This window comes from Rutilus rutilus (genome assembly GCF_951802725.1).
Source record: "Rutilus rutilus genome assembly, chromosome: 7".
In the NCBI taxonomy this organism is placed as follows: Eukaryota; Metazoa; Chordata; class Actinopteri; order Cypriniformes; family Leuciscidae; genus Rutilus; species Rutilus rutilus.
The window spans coordinates 35,555,362-35,580,192 of record NC_140221.1 but is presented as its reverse complement, the minus strand read 5'-3'; the positions used below and the strand labels follow the sequence as shown (position 1 = coordinate 35,580,192).

At 36.4% G+C, this 24,831-nt stretch overlaps 1 protein-coding gene across 6 annotated transcripts in view; it reads left to right on the top strand.

Moving 5' to 3' along the window:
- The window catches only part of npas2 (neuronal PAS domain protein 2), a 58,384-nt gene that overhangs the window by 1,493 nt on the left and 32,060 nt on the right, over positions 1 to 24,831 (top strand). Inside the window, exon 1 of one of the 6 annotated variants that reach the window (XM_084414811.1) lies at positions 23,730 to 24,062. The exons of 3 other annotated variants lie outside the window; for them this stretch is intronic. The gene's annotated coding sequence lies outside the window, so the exon portion shown is untranslated. Of the gene's footprint in view, positions 1 to 23,729; positions 24,063 to 24,831 lie in introns of those variants that run through there. 2 more of the 6 variants (XM_084414806.1, XM_084414809.1) reach the window with 2 other exon arrangements.

The following is a 24,831-nucleotide window of genomic DNA, read 5'->3' as shown; positions in this document are numbered from 1 at the left end:
TGTAAGGCTCAGAAATATTTTTGTAGGCCTTTTTGTTATAGCTAGAAGCTTTTTTTCCCCTTCTTTTTTTTCTACCCACCCCTCACCCTTCATTTAGGTCCCTCTTGAAGCTAAACAGGGTTGTACCTGGATGGGAGATTTATTGGAAAACTAAGGCAGGCCTATTAGTGAGGCCAGCAGATGGTGCTCACCCTGCACTCGGTCCTAATTTAGTGATAGTGACACTGTTCTGTAAAAAGGCACTATTCTTCAGATGAGATGAAATGTTAAAATGAAGTTATGATTCTCTGTGGTCGTAGAAATTCATTCGGAGTTTCTTGAAAAAGAGAAGGGGTGTAAACCTGGTATGCTGCCCAGATTTGCCCATTGGCTGCCTAACTATTACTATATTCACTCTGCATCCTCTTCACTGATAGATGGGTGTTCTGGCACCCCATGGCTGCTCTTCGCATCATACAGGGGTGCGTTTCCCAAATCCAACTATAGTCTCAATAGAGTTTAATGGAACTTGCGACCGTAATTTGCTAACGATGCGTTTGGGAAACACACCTCTGCTTGATGCTGCGCTGCTCTGTAGTGATTTGTGAGTGGAAAAAGTGCTATAAATGAACAGAACAGAACAGTGGAGTGGGAAATGTGGTCACAACATGGCTCGAATTCAAAACTGTTTGTCCTTCTGCACACAGAGCACTTACTTGAAAATGATGTGCTTATTGATCCAAGAGCTTTTTGAGCAGTGTTTTTGGAAGCAGGTGACAGAATGAAACAAGCATGTGGTCTTTAGGCAACATGTATAACCGATTCAGATCTCTCTTGAACAAGAGTATCAGATCCATCAGATGTCACATTAGATGAAAACCAGTGCAGCTGGTTTCAAAACTCTGAACTTTCACCTCATTCATTCCCTCTCAAAAATTTCTCTCAATCCTGGTCCTTCTCGGACAAGAAAAAATGTAGGGCGTAACTTGATTTTGTGCATCGGGAATTGATTTGATGTGAGTGACAGTTTGTCTGCCCTTGCAAACACGAAGAGAAGAGATGTTGTTGTGAAAGATATTTTGATCAAAGATTGTGAAGGCACAGGAATTTTAAGAAAAAAATGATATGCACAGATTTATCATTTATAATAAATCCTCTGTATATTCCATTAAAAACATGGAATATTCCATAAAAATATTCCATTACAAAACATGCAATTTTCCATATTCCTACATTGTTGTAGATGACGTTTTCAGAGAGTGTCTTATTGTGAATGGAATATTTGACTTGATTTGGGTTTTTTCCCCATTATTATGCCTTGTTCAAAGAGAGGAATTCTGATTACGTGCAAAATATATATATATTTTTTTACACATTTCTTTAAAAAAAATGAGAATATATACACTATTTATTTTAGTGCGTCATGACTGTTTATTTGATCCGTCTGTTGTGAGTGTGTAGGGATGGGAGATTGAAAGAGAAAGATTGTGAATCAGCCTGTCATTGCTAATTAAGTTAGCAATTAATTAGAGATGTTAGTAATGCGCTGATCATCAACCAGTGGTTACCTGATGTAATGAAGTGATATGCTAATTTAGATACAAACATTTTGTAACTTTGCATGTGGCTCACATTAAATTAGACTGTTAGATGTGTGCTAGTAAACTGATTGATTAATGGTCAAGATCAAGAAAAGGATGTTGTTTGCAGTCCTATAACCTTAAAAAGTGCACTATTTGAAGGGACAGCCATTTATAGTGATGTCCTAAACATAGTGGGCATTCATAGTGCACTCATTCAACCCCATAATGCACCTCAATCATGAGTCTACAAATACCCATCCACTGCATGCATCAAATTAATTCTGCATGGTGTTCGCAACTCTTCCAGAGCACTCATTGTCCGTATTCGCTCTCTTATTTTCATTCATTAATTCAATGGACTTTAATTATTAGTGGAGTAATGTAGGGAATAGTGAATGAGGGTATAAGGGGCAATTTTGAATAAAGCCTCTGTGATTCTCCTTTTTCACAAAACGTAGTACTTTCCTGGCTCTTGATTGGCTCATCTTGAGGTTGTTATTCACTGATTAAGCCATTATCACGTCATCAGAATAATACAGGTGAATACTGGCTTCATAGGTCTTATATGGCTCGCTTTATTTCTTTCATGTTCTATTAACTCGTTTTCTTCGTTCAGTCTTTTATATCTGTTGTGCTGTGTGGGCAGTTAGAAGTGCCCTGTTCTGCTTTAAATGTTAAATGGTTCTGAATAAAGGTTCTCATTAGAAGAAAACCTAATACATTGACTCACAAATAGACCAAAAATGAAAACCTCAGCGGAAACATGGTGTGGTGGGTGCTGAGGGCATATGACAGGTACATCCCTTCCGGTGTGAGTGTGTTAGGTAACAGATGACACAGTGGCCACTGCTGGGCTGTTACGGAGCTTTCGCACTGGGGAAACTGGGTTACTGGGGCACGGCCTGCGAGCTTCGCCCCAGCACGCAGGCAAGCATGTCATTGTGACTGGGCAGGCAGAAATGGTAATGAGCCGCTGCTGCTTTGCCTGAGCACGTTAAGAGAAGCGCCGGCCCTTTAAGAGCTCTCAGAGCAGTGGTGAATGTTCAAATCCTGTGTCAGATGTACAGCCTGGAGAGCAGAGCATGAAACTGAAAAACTGAGTTGACAGATAAAAATTCAAAAAAAGAAAGGGAGAGAGAAGGTAAACAAGAAAGAAAAATATGAGGAAAAACACCTGTATAATTGCAGAAAGAGAAGCCTGGAGCTTGTATAAAACATAATCGGTATACCTAACACTTTACAATAAGGTTTCATAGTTAAATATTTTAGTTAACATGAACTAAGAATGAACAACACTTGTAAAGCATTTAATAATCTTAGTTAATGGTCATTTCAACATTTAAAAAAAAAAAAAAAAATCAAATGTTGTATTTGTTTTCATTATAATGCACTGTAACTAACACGAACAATCAATGAACAGCTGGATTTTTATTAACTAACATTAACAAAGATCAATAAATACAGTAACAAATGTATTGCTCATTGTTAGTTCATGTTAGTTAATACATTAACTAATTTTAACAAATGAGCCTTACACTTTAGTTGTGGCTTGTTTTAAGATACAATGGTTAAGATTAAAGAGAGAGTTCACTCAAAGATGTCATTTCAAACCTGTATCCATTTCATTCTTCTGAACACAAATTATTTTGCTAAATAAATTGTGAGCTTATGAAAATCTACTAATTAAATCATAAAAATTTCAAATTATAATGAATAAAGACTTTTTTTTATGAAAAACAATCCAAATCATTTGCTTACTAAAAAATATTAAATATTGTATTTATTTACCTGCATGTCATGTCACCAGTATGGAACCATGAACAACTTAAAATCTCATGGGCTACTTCAAGTAGGGCTAACTATTTTAGGTCAAAGGGGTTTGGTGGACACAAAAGTTTGGGAATCCTGCTGGACAGCTAGAGCCTGACATCAAAGTGTGATTTCCAGGAAATACATTAATTATAAAATGTCTTGAATAGTTGTGTAGGCTAATATGTTATTCATGTAAATTTAAACGACAACAATCTCAATTTGCCCCCTAGTGGCAATTTTCAGTTTGTTTGTGAAGCCTCCTCGTATCTGTACAAGGTGGATTTATAGTTTGACTGTAAACTTATAAAACTGGACCCTGTAAACAGATTGTAAAAGTCAGTTTGTCAAGCCTAGATGACTGGTGAAGTGAGATATAGTGCCGTGAAGGCCTTTGATCTAAGGTTACAGTGTGCAAGATTGTTGGTAGTGACATTGGGGTAATGCTCAAGTGCAACAAACTTCTGTATTCTGTCTAGCAGGTCGCATCTCTTCCAGTTTTTTTGTGGCTGTGAGGGATAGACATTCATCTCTTTAGTGGGTTGTACTGTTATTTAATGTGTTTTTGGATTGTTCTGCTGACGAAACGCTGCAAAAATATATTTCCATGAAATGTATGCAGTCAAAAAACAATACACAACATGAGCTGTGGAAAATCATAGGGATCTAGGAGCGTTATAAGCTCTTTACAGCGGATGCCATTGAAATCATGGTAAGTCCATTCCTCACAGCCTCGCTTTCATACCTGTCATAGCGCTGCTTTGAATAAGGTCTATTGAGGCCAGAGTTTCAGTGTGCTCAAGCAGCTTTACAATAACCATGTTCATATTCACTCAAATCATAATCTGTCCGGCCTAAATAGATAGTTTAAGGACATGCCCACTCAGCTACTAAAGGAAATGTAAACTAGCAAACCCTACGTAAATATTATCAAATGACGTTTGACATGCATGAAGCCTAGAAAACCACTATCTTGAACATTTGTGATGTAGGTCTTTTTAGTAATTAGGTAGACATCAAATTTATGGTTTCCCAGCCATGTATGTTTCTTGAACTCGAGGCAGTCACGCAGGTTGTATAAGTTTGGCAGATAAATTCAGTGTAAATGATATCTGCTCAAGGTTGTGAAACATAGTTTGAGGGCCGTACTGTTCTTGGACTACTGTCACAACCACAAAACAGTTAAACACTGGGCTCTAATTATCTGCCTCTTTCATTTCCTTTTTTGCATATTGCTATATTTTACACAAATATTCTTTCTAATAGAATATTTTAATCTAAAGAAATGTCATGTGCCTTTTCCCTTCTCATTCCATTTAGTTTCTTCAGTGCTCTGTTCTTCCTATCACTCTAATCATTTAGAGTCTATCTAATCAATGCCTCCATTCATGCTTCACTAACACTTTGAGGCATCACTTACATTTCCTTTCTTTTATCTTCACTCTCATTTACATCCTCGAACTCATTCATTCCTATTGGTAAATGCTAACCTTTGTCAAGAGGCAGGCACGAGGCCTTGAGCACGCCAGCTTTTTGTGCTGTTGTGGCGGAAATATCTGTTGAATACTGCAGAATTAAACATGGTTAAATGAGAATACTACACAAATATTGTTAGAAAACTTAGGATATTTAAAATGCGCAAAAGATGGAGTGTGTAGAACTTGGTTGTGAGGTAGACTGTATGTATATGTGTCATCGTCTGCTCCATATCATCTCGAAAAACACTTTTTAGCACATATACTGTTTACACATTGAGTAAAAGTAGTAACAAGTAAAAGCAGCAATTTAACAAAAACTACATGTACAATAAAATAAACAAAGCTGCTCTCTCACTGATAAGCCTCTCAGTCGTTGTGTGCCTGTTCATAACTTTACATAGGGTGCGTTTCAGGGATGGAAATTAGCACCCGCCACCAGCCAAATGCGGGTGATTTTGTGTTGTGGCGGGTAAACTCGCTTCACCAACCGGCCACCGTGGCGGGTAAATAAAAATATACTGTTTCACACAGACGGCGGACACTTTTAGAGGACATAAGTGTACGCTGAAATAAAGTCTTTCACCTCAGAAAAACGGACTTTCTTGTCCTGTCACGTCAGCCGTTATCCTGTTCTCGTAGCGAACACTCTTCAATTGCACGCGCAAATGTGGCGGCGCGCGCTGTGTATCGCCTCACTGTATATAAAGTGCAAAATAAACTACGAGCATGCAACGCCGTTACGTTGTAAATTACACAAAATAAAAGTAATGCAGGGATGATTTTCATACTATTCACCAGGAGCAGTTTCCATGGTTCATTAACAGTTATTGTTAATATTGTGTATTCACCATGGTAACTGTCGTTTCCATATTAACCCCAAAATGCCACTTTATTTTTCTTTGTGTTATTTTTTATATTTTTAAATGACTCTAGTGGCTCATACCAACATTGTATTAACAGAAACTAATTTGGGACTGCTATTTAATAGCTTTAGCATAGGCCTAATGTTTATTTATTAGTACTAGTCTTTACTATTAGTCATATTCTTACAATTTATGTTAAGTAAAGGGGGACAGTACTTGTGTGTGTGGAAATAGCCGGTTTCAATAAAACTACTTGTGACATGTCATATTTGGCTTTGACTTTGACTGAACATTTGCTCTCACTTTGCGGAAAAAATATTGGGATATATATCGTATATATGGGGATATGACTTTTGGTCCATATCGCCCAGCCCTAGTTTCATTGTTGGGACTAAAAACCTAAAACTGGAAGCCATAAAAGACCACGAATCATTCAAATGCCACATCCAGGTAAAAAAGAGAAATATATATAAGAGAGAAAGAGAAAATGTCAGTATTTCATTGAGACTTGAGATTAAATAAACTGCTTAAGTATTGTAGATCTTGTAGTATTAATTTTCACATGCAGTTACACATTGTCGGTTAAAAACAAGAAAGTGGCTGGTAAAAACATTGAGTGGCTGGTAGATTTTGAAATCCACCAGCCACAGTGGCCGGTGGACAAAAAAGTTAATTTCCATCCCTGTGCGTTTACACAACAATGATGTACTAAAAACAAAATGATCCCCTTTCATTTTCGTCAAAGTGATCCCCTTTCACACAGATCCGCGAAAATGATTGAAAACTATACATTATTCATGAATCATTAGTTGGCGAGGTCACTTAGTAATGAAATACTATAGACTGAACACTTAATACGTATGTGCACGATGTCACCATTTTCACAAATTTGCGTTTTTGTAGTAGACAATAGCGGTATCGTTTTCAAAAACGTGCACTTTGAAATTCGTTTTAAATGTTGGGTTTTCATGTTTTATGGGGACTTTCCATAGACGTAATGGTTTTTATACTGTACAAACTGTACACTACTAGTCAAAAGTTTTAGATCAGTAAGATTTATGTTTTTAAAAGCAGTCTCTTCTGCTCAACAAGGCTGCATTTATTTGATAAAAAAACAATAAAAAAAACAGTATTATTGTGAAATATTATGACAATTTAAAATGACTGTTTTCTATTTTAATATATTTTAAAATGTAATTTATTCCTCAGATGAAAGCTGAATTTTCAACATCATTACTCCAGTCTTCATGTGTCACATGATCCTTCAGAAATCATTCTAATATGATTTGATGCTCAAAAAACATTCATTATTATTTTCAATGTTGAAAACAGTTATGTAAAATTTTTTTTTTTTCAGAATTCTTTGAATAGAAAGTTCAATTTAAAATAGAATATTTTCTAACATTATAAATGTCTTTACTGTAACTTTTGATCAGTTTAACTCATCCTTGATGAATAAAAGTATTGATTTATTTTATTTTTTCCCCCAAAAAATAAAATAAAAATTCTCACTGACCCCAAACTTTTGAAGGATATAGTGTTTAATGTTACAAAAGCTTTCCATTTCAGATAAATGCTGTTCTTTTGAACTTTCTATTCATCGTAGCATCATGAAATAAAAATGTGAAAAACTGTTTTCAACACTGATAATAATCATAAATGTTTCTTGAGCATCAACTCATCATATTAGAATGATTTCTGAAGGATCATATGACACTGAAGACTGGAGTAATGATGCTGAAAATTCAGCTTTGATCACAGGAATAAAATGCATCAAATAAATCAAATAAATGCAGCCTTGGTGAGCAGAAGATACTACTTTTAAAAACATAGAAAATCTTACCGATCTAAAACTTTTGACCGGTAGTGTGTACACGGACAGACACGGACAGACACAAGATCGTTTAATAGTTGAATTTTTCCATTTAGGGATTGCTTGTAATTTGCCATGTACTTTCTGTAAACAGCCTTTTCAGGGCTTTATACCAGTTAAATGACGCAAAGACTGATTGAGAGCTTGATAAGAAATCTACAGTGGTTTAAGCCTGTGGCATTCTCTTCAATTTCAGTGAAAGAGCAAAGCAGCCTTAAACTGTGCTCAGATATACAGGAATTGCTAATCTGTAGAAGTTCACTTCATTTGATTTAAATCTGTTTGTTTAGAGTACCCTGCACTTCATCAGACGCAGTCGCGCAGATTAGTTTCAGGTGTGATGTCTGTGGATGTCCCAATCAAGTTTTTTTTTGTGCCCCCGACATGATCCAAGTCCTTGAATATTGGGCATCTGCTGATACTGAGTCCAGATCCACTACTTCTATATTCCTAGTGCTTAGTACACACTTCACTGTAAATTTTAAAGTTTTTAAAATCAATCCAATGTATACAGGGATATTTATTTATTTATTTAGTCAGTCTTTTGTAACATTATAAATGTCTTTTACTGTCACTTTTGAGCAATTTAATGCATCCTTGCTGAATAAAAGTATCAATTAAAGTAACTTACTGACCCCAATCTTTTGAATAGTAGTGTATGCTATGCTCACTACAATTTGGATTCCCAGTTAAAACGGCTGCATGCACAGGACACTGTTGGGTGATTGGAATATACCCTTAGTCTAAAACTCTAATTTGGAACATAGTCATTGCTATACTTCGACATTATCGCCTCTCTCTATCGGGGTGATAAATGAGACATGAAGGTTAAAAGCTGGTGCTGAATATACTTTGAAAAAGCCGATTTACACAACCACCTCCAGCCATGATTATAAATTCTCTGCTGAGAAGGAAAGCTCATTGATAAAGTGCTCTGCTGCAAGGCCAGAATCATGCTCAGAATATCTCCGTTGTGCCTCATTAGTTTCAGTATGCTTGTGTGTTTGACCCACATTTGTTATTTACAGTGATCATATCAAAGTGCAGAGCCAGCAAAGAGCAGGATGTGTCACGGATTTGGAATTAGGACACTACTACCACCATCAGCCACGTTAATATTTTGCATTACTCACTTAATATTGGACATGAGTGCTTTTCTGTTCGCTGGCAATGTTAAGTTACATTTACTGTAGGTAGCGTTCTGGGTGTTTATTTATCCAGATCGTGTATGGTTTAACTTTTATCAACGTTCATCACTGGAATCGTGGCCGACTCATTAAAAACGTGACATTGTTGCTTTAAATGTCATTTTAGTGTATACTGTGCTTGTACTATGAGTTTGTAGCTCTGCACAATGTCAGTGTCACAGGGAAAGGGGGCATGACGCACTAAATGGAAATGCATTGTGATTATCATGTGAGAATTGCATCCAGCAATTTTATTATGAGAGGCATGTGCCAGAGAACTCTCAAAGGCATTCAAGGTTTAAAGGATTCTCAATGGCCATTTGAAAAAGTCACTGGCAACTCATGCAGGTCTTTAAGCAAAGCATAAATATTATGGGAAAATGTAAAATGTCCTAGATTCAAGTTGAAGAGGTTGTATATACATTGTAATGCAGTAGAGCAGAAACGTTTGGGATTATTTTATTCTATCTGAAGCGATAGAATTTGCATGTCATTTTCTAAATGGAGAGATTTACAGTAATAATAAAATGATGAAATCATTAGTTTCTCCCTCAAAACTGATATAGTGAATAAGGAATATGAACTACTTAAACGTTGTTCAAAAGTGTGGGGTTTGAAAGATTTTTGTTCTTTTCATTGTTGCTGCTTTATATTTCTGTGGAATATTTTTATTATACTTTTTTCAGTATTCTTTGATGGATAGAAAGTTCAGTGGAACAGCATTTATTTCAAATATAAATCTTTTGTAACGGTATAAATGTCTTTACTGTTACTTTTGATCAATTTAATGCGCTCTTTATGAATAAAAGTGTTAATTTAACTGACCCCACACATTTGAACACTAGTGTATGGTTGTTTTTTTGTCCTTGACTTTACTTTCTTTGTATGTAAAAGAGCAGTGTAAACATTCTAACATCTCTTTTTGTGTTTGATGGAGAAAACCATGCCATACAGGTTTGAGGGGGAGTAAATGTGGACCAAAAACCAAGTCCACCTCCAGATTTCAGAGCACTTTGGGGATGTGAGCTGGTGTCGGGGCAGATAAGTCTCTCTGAGTACGGATTTAATGGCCGTAGAAGGTCTCGCGGGGCAGGAGCAGCTGTGCTGTGCTTCATGAGTACGTTAAGCGAGTGGAAGTATGCTGCACATGACCGTAGAGAGAATGTCTGGTATTCATGTTGCTCTCTGTAACCTTCTAATGGTGACATACGCAATGTTCAGCGCATGATTATATAACTGCTCGCACAGACGTCATTCTCTGCTCAAATGCCTCTCTCCCCACATCCCTCCTCCTCTCTCCTTTATGCGCTCTCTTTCTCTTTTCCTCTAGGTCTCTTTCTCTTTCTATGCCTCCCCCCCCTTTTCCCCCAGCCTAAGTTTTTCTCCTTTTTATGTAATTTGCCAATGGGTGCATGATTAAGGAGCAAATCAATTTCCCTCTGTTTTTTTTTGTACGTCTCCCTTCTGGAGATACAAGTGTGTGGGTTTGTTTGAGCATGCAGCCTCAGAGATACTTTAGGTAAACCTTGATATAAAACATTGGGCCTCATTCACCAACCGTTCCTACGAAGAAATGTGTTCTTAAACCCCACTTACGCACTTTTTATGAAGATTCTGACATTCACTAATGTTTTCCTATCTTGGATTTGTTCTTAGCTAAGAACAAAATCTACGCACGCTCAAGAGCACTCTTACGCACATTTGAGTGATGACAGTTTGCTCCAAATAATTGGTTACTGCATTTTATTTAATTCTACAGTCGTTTACAATGACAGTATTTTACTGTAATGTATTTCTGATCATTTGTTGAAAAAAAAAAATCATAGTATGCAAAGAAACACTAACACTGCAATTTACATCAGCAATTAAGCTGATTAAATTAAATATTATGCCTCGTTTGGCATTTACCTGTTGCAGTAGAATTTCTATTTCAGAATTACTGAAGTTCCTTTTTCTCGGTGGACCACCACCGTCTGTGCGTCTTTTGGACATTCACCAACTTTTCTTGCACACAGCCCTGAAGTGTCATGTCCTTATATGGGAATTTGCGGGGCGTTTTCTTATGCTAAATAGGAACAACTGGCACAGCTTTCAATTACAAAGATGTGGGATTCATCAATCTATAAGAACACAGGTGAGAACAATTCTGTTGTTTAAGAACATGTCATGAATCCGACGTAGTCTTTTCTTAGGAAGTTTATTAAGTTCAAAGGAAGATATTGGTGAATGAGGCCCATTGTCTTATGAGAAATCGTCAGAGTGATGCAGTGTGAGGTCGGATGGAGGCAAACAGGAAACCTTAAGGGGATCATATCATGAGGATCAAATGTTATGTGACGTTTTGAGATAGAATAGCTTTATGTGCTTAGTCTAAGTACCCTCTCAGACCAAAAGAACCATTTTACTGAAATTAAACTGACAGAAAAAATGACTTGGAAAAAATGTCATGAAAAACAAAACAAAAAACTTTAATAGAATTCTAAGTGGAAAAAAGTAATGATAAAAATATGACCCATTTAAGCAGACTGATCTCCAGCTGTGATTAAGTCTCTAAGATCTCTCTCTCTCTCTCTCTCTCTCTCTCTCTCTCTCTCTCTCTCTCTCTCTCTCTCTCTCTCTCTCTCTCTCTCTCTCTCTCTCTCTCTCTCTCTCTCTCTCTCTCTCTCTCTCTCTCTCTCTCTCTCTCTCTCTCTCTCTCTCTCTCTCTCTCTCTCTCTCTCTCTCTCCATACACACACACACATATAGTTTGAGAGGAATGGAATGAGATTGTGAATAAAAGGAATTAAGTCTGAGTATTGTTTAAAATTCAGAATATATGGAATAAAACCTGAGAATATTTAAAAGGAAAGTCTGAATAAATAGACTGACGTCATTTAAGTGTCATCTTGTGTTTTTCATGTGTGATTGTTCCATACAGATGTTGAACTATAAGTGAGTCTGCAAGAAATCTAGTAGAAGCAATCCAAAATAATGACTAGCTATTAATACCCTGCAATGCATGTATGAGACAAAATACTGGTAGCCATATTCAATACCGTTTACCAATGAAGAAATTCATTCACTATTTCATTGCGGAAGACTGAATGCGGTGAACTTTACTGCTTATCAGGCAAAAAATGAATACAGAAAGAAACATGCCTTCCACCTCACAGGAACCATCCACAGCAGCCCCAGTATACACGTGATTCAGAATGTGCACCCATACCGTTCACTTGTATATCAGCTTCTGGAGTGTTATTTCAGCCAACATTTCCATAAGAGATTCGTAAATTCCTTCGAGAATGGTGCATAATGTTCTTTCAGCAACATTTTGTTGAACATGAATTGTATATTCAGATTTCCATTCCATATATTCAGAGTTCCAATCCATATACTCAAACTTCATATTATCAATACAAAAATGTCCTGAACGGCATGCCATTTTTTTTTTTTTGTGTGTGTGTGTGTGTGTGTGTGTGTGTATATACATTTTGTCCATGCATGGATGACTATTTCAGGTTAAGACCTCTTTTAATCCATGCATTTTCATGGGCTTGAGTGGGGTCTTGTTCCATAAGCATGCGTGTTTATTTATCCAGGTTTCTAGGTTAGTCCTATTCTTACCACTGCTTAGAACATCAGAGTCTGTTCAGGTTAAAACTATTACTGTCCACGCTGGGCTTAATTCCATTACAGTTCATCCGTTTGGTGGGGTGCTGGTTGTGTAGCATTGGGCTTTTTTGTTTATGTTAAATTTTATGGAAAGTCATGGAAATTCTGCACCATCGCCAAAGTGTCCACCATTGTGTGAAATTTATAGTAATTTTTTTTATTTTTTTATGTATGTCAATTAAATGAAACTATCTAACACCTCTATACAGGAAACTTTTCGGTTATATTTTTCAGTTGCAATTTCTGCCTGTATTAATGGATGTTCAAAAGTTTGGGTTCTGTAAGATTTCTTATATAAGATAACGTTTTTCTATTTTAATATATTTATGTATATAAATAAATAAAATATACGTTTTGTTTTTTTTATTCGAATGTTCATCAGTCATTACTCCAGTCTTCAGTGTCACGTGATCCTTCGGAAATCATTCTAAAGTGCTGATTTGATGCTCAAGAAACATTTCTTATGATTATCAATGTTGAAAACAGTTGTGCTGCTTTATATTTTGTGTAAACCATGATTAAAAAAAATTCATGATTCTTGAACAGAAATTAAAGAACAGAAAGTTAAAGCATTTTATTTGATATAGAACATTATAAAGGTCTTTACTGTCACTTTGGATCCATTGAAATCATCCTTGTTGAATAAAATCATTTCTGAAAGTGTATATACTGCACTGCTTTAACTTTCCCATGTGTTGAATAGGTTGTTTTTTCTTATTTAAAATTTGTATATGTGGTGCAATGAAGCTCAAGCTGTATTTGTAATTTAAGCAGTGAAGAGGCATTAAACCATTTATATCTTTAACACCAGAGGAAGAGTGTGTGAATTCCATGATATAAAATGGAATTTATTCACTGTTAACTGCTTTTATTGTTGTATAACCATAAGCTGTTTTCTAATCATTTGCTATCATTAATTATCATGTGATGTAACGGAAATGGGAATAACTGTATTGAATTCTAAATAAAATATCAAATTATGACTGAAACATTATATGTGAATACAGTAGGCTGTGTATTTATATATATTTATATATATATATATATATATATAATTTCAGCCAGTATATATATTCAAACATTTAATGAATTTTTATAAATAACTTTTTAATAAACTCGCAATTGTGAGGAATTTCTTTTAGAATTGTGAGATAAAAAGTTAATGGCGGAAACAAGCTTCCATAAATAACACTGCATATTATTGGAGAATGTTCCACAAAAAAAACTATTTTAATCTTTCTCCTTCAAAATTTCATGTTTAATTCAATGTATTACTTTTTGTAATTATTTGTGAAATTTACTATAGCAATTACCTAGTGAAAGCTGTTTCAAAGTGAATCCTGCACAATTTTTTTTTTTTTTGGAGTGGAGGAGGCTGAAATGAAGCTGAGGAACAAAACGTTGATTTGAGCAGTAGCATCTGGCATAAGATGCTTGATGGAGGAGGTGCAAGCAGGCATAGTGGAGGATCACATGAAACGGATGGAGAGGATGGGGCAGCAAGGTTCACATACAAAATGGAAACTGGTGTCAGACCAGAAGAGCACTTGGTCAGAGAGTGCACATCCAGGAGGTGAAATGACCAGGTGGTACCATGACCAGGTTCTGAGGGTGATAATTGAAGCCAAGACCCAAAAGAGAGCACCTACAGTACAAGGACCATCCATGTCATCAGACCATTGGAAAAGTCAAAATCAAGCAAACCAATGAAAGGAAGAGAGACATATATTCTGAGCATGTACTTGTGGGCATTCAGTAATTCAACTAACTAACAACTAGTTCAAAAGAATAAAGGCACAGAGTCAACCATACAGCTGTTTAACACTGTCTTGTAAGAGAAGTGGCCATTACTCAAACAGCACCATGTGAGAGCAGTTACCAAAAAGAAAAATAGTGACCCAGTTGTGATGTGGAAAAAGATTTTGTGGTCAGATAAGATCACATCTTTCAAAGAACCTAATGCTAACCACCACCTTAGACCCACAATGAATTATGGTATAGTGGCTGGATAACTGGGAATCTGAAAATAGAAGGAAAGCTGGAACTTAGAAGTTTCAATTGTGGTTTGAAAAGTGTCTTCCTGACCTGGAAAACCTGTAGCTGTACTGGATTTTTGTCTGTTGGACAATTTTTCTTGCCCCGCCAACATTTGGCCTCACCACACACACACACACACACACACTGATATAATAAATGCATTATATTTTTATACAGAAAATTTGTAATAAGTCAGAAATGATACAACCATGCTACCAAAAAAAAGATAGCAACGGCTGCAAAACATTTCTGACACAAGATTATATGATCTTGAGACAAATCAGCAGAATTTAAGTAGAACATATTTTTATAGACTTTACAGAGTTTACACAGAACAAAACTTATGTAGAGCAATAATTTATAAAATAGTAAGAAATAGAAAACTAATGATTATTTTAAGTAGAATAAAATTAAATAATTTATTTAAATGAATGGTGCTTTGAAATAAAAATAAAAAATAACACTTGCTAACTTTTACAGCAGTATTTCATGTTTGTGTGAATGCTAACCTTTATCTGTGTACAAGGGCTAGCTGTGGATACACAGCGATGCATTATGGGATATCTGACAGTTTGCTCTCTCAATCTGTGTTCAGCCAGCTTGGTTGTGGATCCAGTGCTAGAAATTTAGATCTGAACTTTGGTTTTGTGGTTTGTTTAACTGACTATTTGCTAATATTAGCTGGCATATATTATTATTTTCCGATACTTCCAGCGTTTCTATTTCCAAGCAGCCTTATGCAAATGTTTGCCTACACAAAAATTTAAAGGGGGATTTAAGTTTATTGGTGTGGGTGTCATTTTTTCTCTCTTCAGTTTAAGATTGCACTGTGCAGCTACTGACCAATGATGTAGCTCATGACTCACTTTGACTGTATTGTCTTGTTTGTTTTCTTGTTTGCTAAAATGCCAGGGACAGCCGTAGGTCCTATGTGTCATCTTACAGATATCCCAAAAATGAAACGCATAAACAAACGTCACCTCGGGTATTCTGATGTGGTATCATGATGTCATGCTGATGTCATAATTTTCTCAGTACAAGTCTTTGTTGCTTTGCAAAACGTTGATTATCCAATAGCGTGTGTGTGTGTGTGTGTGTGTGTGAGAGAGATTTTTGAGTGAATTTTTGTATGTGTGCCAGCATAAATAATCATTTTATCGCTCGTTGCATGGAGTTACAATCTTTCTCTCATGTCTCTGTGCCTCACTCTCTCACTGTTTCCCTCTCGCTTTCTCAATGTGTTTTGCAGGACTGTGGGGATTGTTTGAGTGGTTAATATTAATGAAATCTAATGGAAGTTTTGAATATACAAGTAAATTATTTATGCTATGTTGGTGCTCACAGGAGAGATTGATGGTTCTTTAATTATAGACTAATGAGAGGAGACCCACAACAGTCATTACACTAAAGACATCAGAGCATTAGCCAAAGGGCCCTTTAAATACAAGTTTGATAAATTAATACAGCCTGTATCATATCAAATATTAAGATGGTTTGGTAGGTTATTAAATGGACGATTAGAAAAAGCAGTTTTTGCTGCTTTTGGACGTGGAACGGGTTTAAAGATAACCTCAATCCTGGAAAAAACTCAAGCTGCAAACCTTCAACAGCAATGACTGCCTTACCTGCAGCTGCAACTGTCTTTATTACCAATGCTGAATTGCATTATGGGACGAGTAGTTCAGGAGTGGACCTAGCAATCAAATCAGGCTACATTTCAAAATGTCCCTCTGGCAACATTACAAAATCTGTTCAAATATGTTATCTGGATGTGTGTGTGTGTGTATAGCGGGGTCCAAAAGTATGAGACCATATAAAAATGATTGTGTTATAATAGTTTGCAAGAGTGCGATTATAAACTCAACGTGGCTGTGAAAGTGGACTAGTGAGTGGATGAGTTCACCTGTTCGGCTGATGACGTTTGATGTCCCTGACGACCTTTGTAGTCCCATTTAGCCACTTGTTAGCAACCGCCTTTTACAAGACAAGTAAAAGCTATTTGTCAGGGTTTATCTGTGTTTGCTTTACTTTTTGTTCATGTTTTAGTTCAGTTTTCATCTGTTTCATTGTTTGATTAGTGTTTGCACCTGTGATTCATTTCATTGATTGGTTTGGTCTGTGTATTTAAGGGGCTGTTTACACAATACCGTTTTCAACTAAAAACGTAAAAAAAAATTGTTTTGGCCGTTTGTTTACACGACAACGACGTTTTCAGGGTGCCTGAAAACACAAAGTTTTGAAAACGGGTTTCAAAGTGCAAGTTTTTCAAAACGGTCTCCGTGTAAACCACAAAAACGCAAATCTCTGAAGATGATGACGTTATGCACATGCGTATTACGTGTTCAGTCTATAGTTTTTCATCGCCATCTAATGGCCTGGCAGCAGAATACAGCGTTTTTAGCCGTTTTCGCAGATCCATGTGAATGGGGATCGTTTTGACATTGTCTGTGCGCCGAAAACTCAAAGGAAAAACTTCTCAGTTTTAAGCATGTCGTTGTGTAAACGTACCCTAAGTTTTGTGTTTTCCTCAGTTCATCTGTCTGCGTTAGATATCGATGGGTTGTTCTGTTCATGTTCTGGGTATCTTGTTATTGTGACTTTTTGTTTTATTAAAAGAATTGCTGTGCCTAGATCCGCCTAGCAACCGATGCTGACAGTATTACTGATGAATGTTATATCGTAGAATAAAACATGAAACTTTCTTGAGCTTGTGTTCACCACAGACCTTATTTCAAGCATTCAACTAAAAACCCATAAAAAAAAAACATTGACTTCAGGGCGATGGAACCGGAAGTGCTAAAATGGGAACTCATTTCCGGGTTTTGGCCTACAAAAATATGCCATCCCTGCACCACTCTATAGCTTTTTCTCAAGTCGAGGTAAAGAATAATATATAGAAGGTGCATACGGTGTCATGCACACAAATAAAAAAACACCACATGACACTAAAATAATGCAATAAACTATTTAAGCAACATAATATGTAATATAAAACTCTAATATACATAACTGATAACAAAAAATAAACCTAAAGAAGCATAATTAAAAACCATCAAATGTGAGGTGCCACCCAGGGAATTCTGGGAATGTCAGTTTATGGATTTCCACTGTAAATTATACGATTATTTGTTCTTAAAAAATAAATAAAAAAAAGTACATTTAACAGTATTTTACTGTAAAATTGCATGAAATGTAAGGTTCGATCTATTACAGTTTTTACTTACTGTTAACCAATTAACAGGTTTTTACTGTTGCACTTTCACAGTTAAAATTACAAAACAAATTTACAGGATGTTTTCCGTTTAAACTTGGAAATAAACAATCATTTAGGATTTTGAAAAATATAAAATGAATTTGAAATATTTAAGATTAAGGGCACTAATCAAACAATAAAATGTATGAAACCGATCGTGTGAACTCATTTATACAAAAGGTCAGATTTTCTTCCACAAGATGCTCTTTGGATCATCTCGAATCATGCAGAACATGATCAGGTTTTACACAAACTTGTTAATGCAGCTCAAGTTGTGCTAAATTAAAAGGGACTTGAACAAAATACACACCAAAAGACATTTTGACATTTTTGAAAGTTTTCGGGTAAATTTGGCTGGTTATATAATTATAATGAAGAATTTTGTATTAGAAAAATGCAGAATGGAATAATTTTCTCGGAATTTAAAGCTTTGTATGTTCTTGTTACTGTTAGAATCAATGCATGATTATGTGTAAAGAATATTTTAGGCAAATTGATACTCAATGCTGATACTTGAGCTCTATCATCTCTTGAACCTGTTAGGAAATTATTGTTTTAATTCGTGTGTGTGTGTGTGTGTATACATATTAACTTGCATTTTTAAGTCATTACATAAACTTGCATTTTTTCCATATCCAAAACTAATGTGATTCAATTGTAAACAAAGGAATATTTCTAGAAAAAAATTATATCAGGCTTTCAGAAATCTGTTCTGGTCAAGCTCAGGTACTTTATTAATTATAACTTTATTGAAAGCAATGAAGAGCTATAGAGACCTTTGTTCATACTGTAGCTGGATCTGGTTTTTATTCTGTATGGTGTCAACTGAAGTTTTTATTATTATTTTAGTTTTATTATTATTATTATTATTATTATTATTATTTATATATTAAAACAAAGCAGTGCAGAGCCTCTTAGGGCTTCCATACTAAAATATTTAATGTAAAGAATGAATTTTCCAGTTATAAAAACAATATGGTTGATTGTTTTTTTTCTCTAGAATGAATATAGAATTCACTGCAGACATTCAACATCTTACTAAACCCAGCCTCCCATATTTTTTTTTCTCTCTCTCTCTCTCTCTCTCTCTCTCTCTCTCTCTCTCTCTCTCTCTCTCTCTCTGATGTTGCCTGTATAATTAAGTGATCACTGTTCTGTTTGATATAAAGTAGCTCACTGTTAAATTAAAAACAGGCCATTTTAATTATAGTCTCTCTTCCCTTAATTAGTTTGTGTTTTTCCCTCTTAACTCTGTATAATAGACCCCTCACTCTCACTCTCTCTTTTTCTTTCTGCCTCTCTTTATTCTCTTTTCCACACATAAACACAGAAAGGGAGAGGTGGAACACTGCATCCTTTTAATGACTCTTGACAGTATTGAGAGAATACACACACACACTTATGAACAGCCCCTTTTACTTGATCTAATGTGTGATGATTAGCTTTTTCATTTAGCTGGGTCAGATCACATTAAGATAATTACAATTATAAAAGAACAATGTGGGTTTACTACAGTGCATATGTGGATAATTGCAACACACAATGACACATAAGAATAAAGGGCAGGAGCCCAGAACAGCCCGTTATGATGACAGTGCTCAGTGAATAAATAGAAAGAAAGATGGATGGATGAATAGACTGAAGGATGAAGCACATGTGAATAGATGGAGGAAGAGAGAGCAGCAATTATCTCAGCTCAAAGAGTAAGATGACCTCCTGTGAAATGATCATACAGTTTAGAGGTGTATTTCTGGCTGTGGGGTTTTAAACGTCTACAAGACTTTCCTGCCCGCTGAGATTGAAGAAAACTACTGCTTTACTCCAGCTGACCTACATAATCTTGTGCAAGGCTCAACAATAGAAGCAGAGAGGTTAAACTTATGCTTACTGACTGAAACAACGGGGATCAAACGTCGAAATCTTCTGCATATTATGAATTGCATGCAATTGATCACTATCTCTAATGTCACACTGATCTCAGTTGTTATTCATGTCAGACTGTATGGCAGGCAAGACGCGTTAAAAACGGATGCACACAAGACTTGTTTGGAGTTGTACATCAATCCATGACATGGTCGGTGAGCCGCATTTGCATGTGGGATTGAAATGTTGGCTAGCAAATAAAAACAATATCTAGCGTTCATTTTGATCATGACTTGACTTGAAAAGAAAAATGGAAAAAAACAAAGACGATATGTGTGGAGCAAGTGGTGGTTTGTTGTTGTCTCACTAATTGCATCATCTGATGCTGCTAGAATTTCGCTTGAGGTCAAATTTTATCGCAATCATTAATCGGCTGTCGATGAACATATCAAACTAGCGATCGAAAACTTCAGATTTTGTAGAAATTTGTAAATTAAATAAAAACATTCTAGCCCTAGCATAATTGAAAAGCTTTCCAGAAATCATTTTTATTAACTTGATATGATCAATAAGTCATGGCAACATATAATTTTTTTTTTTTTTTTATCACTTTAATTCACAAAAATAAATTGAACAATTTCAACATTTTTTATTAGTTATATGAGATTCAACTACACTGCAAAAAATTATATTATCAATAAGTTGACAACATATGTTTCTACATTGTTTTAACTCATCAAAATAACTTAAGCAATTCTCAACTTTTTTTTTTAGATTCAACTCATTTTTCAGTTTAATGTAATTTAAGTTAAAATGGCTTATACAGCCAAGTTGATTGTACTTTAAAATTTAAGGCAGCAACTGAACTCAAGTTCTCTTTCGAAGGGGAACTCAACACTGCGTCTAGATTGACGCTATTTGGAACACCATCAGTGTGACCGGTGTCTGAAGCACGTGTATACACATGACAATTTCATTGCTGATGACAGTCCATGCCGTCACTACCGGAGCGCCCGTGAGTATGAGAGGTCGCCTGCAGTAGATGTCATCAACTTTTTTTGTCTTCAGGCGACGCTTGTTTGTATATGCATGTAAAACAAACACTACAAGTAGATTGTGTTCTACTCCTGCTCATTATAATGCATTCGCTAGTATGACTGAAAGAGACTGGTAAGAAACTTTGACCTTCTTTGATTCTCACCCGAGGGATAGTGGTCAGAATTTGTGGTAGCATACTCTGTTCACGCTTCATTCCCGATTGAGTAATAAGAATCTGTCTTTGAACAGAGAGCTTTCAGCTCTCTCTCGAGTTGAATGCATGATTTTCTGATGCAGTCACAATGCAAAGCTCCATCTATGCTTTACTATTTCTTGAGGGATGAGAGTTGAGCACCTACACCCCGCGGTTCAGGTCTCTTGGCTGCTGTAGTGGCAAGGTGGGATCTATCGCAGGGATTGTAGGCGGAGCGTGGGAGGAGTCTGACGAGGAGACCTTTTCCTTTATTAGAAAGTATTACCACTTGACAGTCTATGAATCTTAGGATTCATGCAAGTATGTATACTCATGAGTATGAGAACACAAGTATTCATACTACCTGTATGATTGACGCTTCTGACTTCTGGCTAGACAAGCCCGTATAGAGTCAATAATGCTATGCCCATTGTGGCTGTGCATATGCACAGCTAATGAGGCAGGCCTTCCCTCAGGATGGCGGAGTGGGTATTTGTTCCTCCTAGCGTCGATCCAGACGCAGTGTTGAGTTCCACTTCGGAACGTCTCAGGTTATGACAGTCGGGCTCACCTGCATATCTCCCTCAGACAAAGAACTTGATGACATCTATTGCAGGTGCCCTCTTATAGCCACAGGTGCTCCAGTAGTGACGTCATGGACGGTTGTCGGCCAGTGAAATTGTCGTGTGTATACACATGCTTCAGACACCGGTCACACTGATGTAGTTCCCCATAGCGCCGATCTAGACGCATGCAGTGTTGAGTTACAGTCGTAACCTAAGATATTTTTTTTACAGTGTGTGAGAGACAGTGGGAGAGATATCCAAAGATCCACAGAGAGATTATAATAGAATGACCAACAGAACATATAATTAACTTCTGAAATGAATCTGACTGTAATTTGTGTCAGTGACTTGTAAACAAGCCATGGTGCAGGTCACAAACAACAAGATTTGACAAATACTTGTGCATTTGGGTGATTACCTGTTGCTTGATATAATCATCAACACTCGTTTAAAATTCCTAAACCATAAGCAGAAGGAACAATCATACTGACTTGTCAATTCCTTATGAACAAACCACTTGACCTTTTATTGGTTTGCCACAGAAACATGTAGGCTGTGTGCACACACACACACACACACACACACACACACACACAACACACACACTAACACCCTTGACGCGTATCTGTGGTTGGATTCTAATGAGGAAGTTCTTGTTATTATTTCCTGAACTTGTGAATGTTGTTTGCTATGTTGTTTAAATTCTCTCCCTCTCCCTTTCTTTCTTTTTTATCTCTCTCTTTCAGTTACTCCCTCGCACTTGTGCTGGTGTTCCACTGACCCATATTCCTAGTTCTTTAAAGCTACAGAGCCGCAGTCTGCCTCCAAACTAAAGTAGCACTGACATAAAAAAACCCAGTGACAAAGCAAAACATAAAAGAAATTACAAAGAGAGAAAAAACAAGAAAGGAAACAAATAAGGGCAAAGAAAGAAAGACAAAGAAAGACATTGTTTTTGTTGACCTTTTTATATCCCCAATGACTCATCGTATGATGAATCTAAGAGTCCCTCTTTTAAGAGTTATAATCAGACTTTAATTAGACTTCATTACTTTTGGTTTTATAATAATTATGAGAGTTTTGCAGCTATTTTTGCGTGAACATCATGGCAACTAAAGCCATTAAAGTGTTAAGAATAATGCAGAGCAATTAAATCTATTTGGTGAGTTCAGTAAAAATGCACCGAGCCTTTAAAGGCACACTGCCGATGTGTTTGAAAGGTGTCTGAAAGGCTCTTCTGCCCAGCAGCCATGTTGGACCGAGGGTCTGATGGAGGATTCGGTTTTTGCCATGGCAACCGATACTGATCCTGAGACTGTGGTTTCAAACATCACACATTATTTCTGCTTTAGCGGTTTGAGTGGATTTAAAAGATGTCCTCTCTAAAATATGTATTTGTGAACATAATGTTTTTGTTGACAGTTGTAAAGAAGGTTTTTTTTTTTTTTTTTACTAGTCATATCTTTGCTGTCAGTATAGTTTCAGTGCAAATTTCTTAAGAGTCACTTTATTTTATTACAAACATCATTTCATTTTGTCATCATTATTTCAGCTCCACCGACTCTTCTGCAACAAACAGTTTCACCCTTTGCCGCATCATTGGAATATGTGAGGAAACTACCTCCAAAATAGTGCAGAATAGTTACACATGTGCCTCCAAAAGGTAGCCGTGCTCAGCTTCTTGTAAATTTGAGCATTACCCTGTCTATTAAGTCTGGACATATTGCAGTCAATTCCACCAACCACCATGACTGTTGATTTGTCATTGACTTTTACATAGACCTATGCAGGTTGCATTGTGCTGTAGCCTACACAACATACTGCACCATATATATTTCTTTTTTTTATATAAATATTTTTTTCTACACCAAGCGCTCTGTATACACACCCTGTTTAAAATGCATTAGTTGTCTGTTTCATTCCATAATCTGTTTAAAATACTTCTCTTGACTTTCAAAGCTCTTCATGGTCATGTAAAGCAACCAACCTTGAAGTTTTAGAAAGGCACTATATAAAAAACATTATTATTAATGTAATAATAATAGTAATAATTATATATAATAATTGTATTTACAAAGAGGTGTGTCATCTTGCAGGAAATGATATCTATTTAACTAAAGCAACTCCATTAAGGCAAATGTGCATAATATGTGAAAGGCGACCCTCAGCTTAGACACACGAGCTGCCAGCAGCATGACTTGCACCAAACATAGGGTCAAAAAGAGCGGAACGTCTGTGTATGTGAAAATGTTTTAAAAATGATTGTTGCCGGGTGTTCATGTTCGAGGCCGTCCTTGCATTTGTGTGTCTTTTCTCTGGAGTGTGTGTGTGTGTGTGTGAGGCTGCGGGCGGTTAGTGATGTCGTTGGTTGAGTATTGAGCTCCCGTCTGACCTACTTTCGTACTTCGCATCAGCTCAGCGCTGTTTACAGGCGCTCGTGAGCGGAGGATGTGGACCCGTTAACGAAAAAACGTAGCCCAAACGCCGAGTCGCGTGCTCTCCTGTTCCGCTCTATTTTGGGATTCTTCAGGTAGCGTGTTTTATGCATATTTTGACTTCTGTCCTACTTCACAGTGGCTCTTTCGTGGGTTGTTTATGGTGAAGGCGAGCTCACTCGTGGCTTGATATGAGAGGCGCGGACGAGGGCAAAAGTGAAGTGTGGACCTGTCTGTAGCCCTTAACGCACGGTAAGATATTAGGCTACGTATTAGATAAGTTATAACACAAATGATAAAGTAAAGCTGTTAAGTCTGTGGAGCTGTTTTTAACGCGTTTAATAAGCTTGTTGACTTCCATTGGATCCTGCGCTTTTTCTAGTTATAGCATAGTCTATGGGGAAAGTGAGACTCGTAAGTGAATATTGAGAAATTGATGTGTGAGGATGGCGTGGAAACGGAATCACCGGGTCGAATCACTGTACCACGAGCGTTTTCTTACCTTAATCTTTTTATCCCGGGCGCGATGGACTGAATGAGTGCTCAATTAAACACGTTCGGTTTTTGGACAATGGAATTATGTTCCTGAAAACTTTCTAATGTTTTGTCTGGGAATTTTGCTGGTTAAACTGCCATGGTTCCGGGATTGATCTGAAATCTTGGAATGCAGTCAAAATGGGTCACTGTTTAATGCGCTGAAACCAGTGTCTCCAGCAGCAGAAAACCTGTGTAAGACATTGACAATGTCGATGTTATAGGCTATTGAAACTTTTTATAAATGACTTGAATCCATTTGCACTTGTGTGAGAAATACGTAGGAGCTCCTCTGATTTAATTACACTGTACAAATGTTTTCAAATGTTGTGACAGCATAGTTTCCTTCCACTTGTCATATTGTTCAAAGTGGTTGAAAAGGTGCATGCAATGAACTTAATTTAAGTTGTAAATTCCGCACAACTTAGTTTTTATTTAAACTTTTAAGGAAATAACTGAGTGGTTTTATTTAAATTTTAATAGTTTT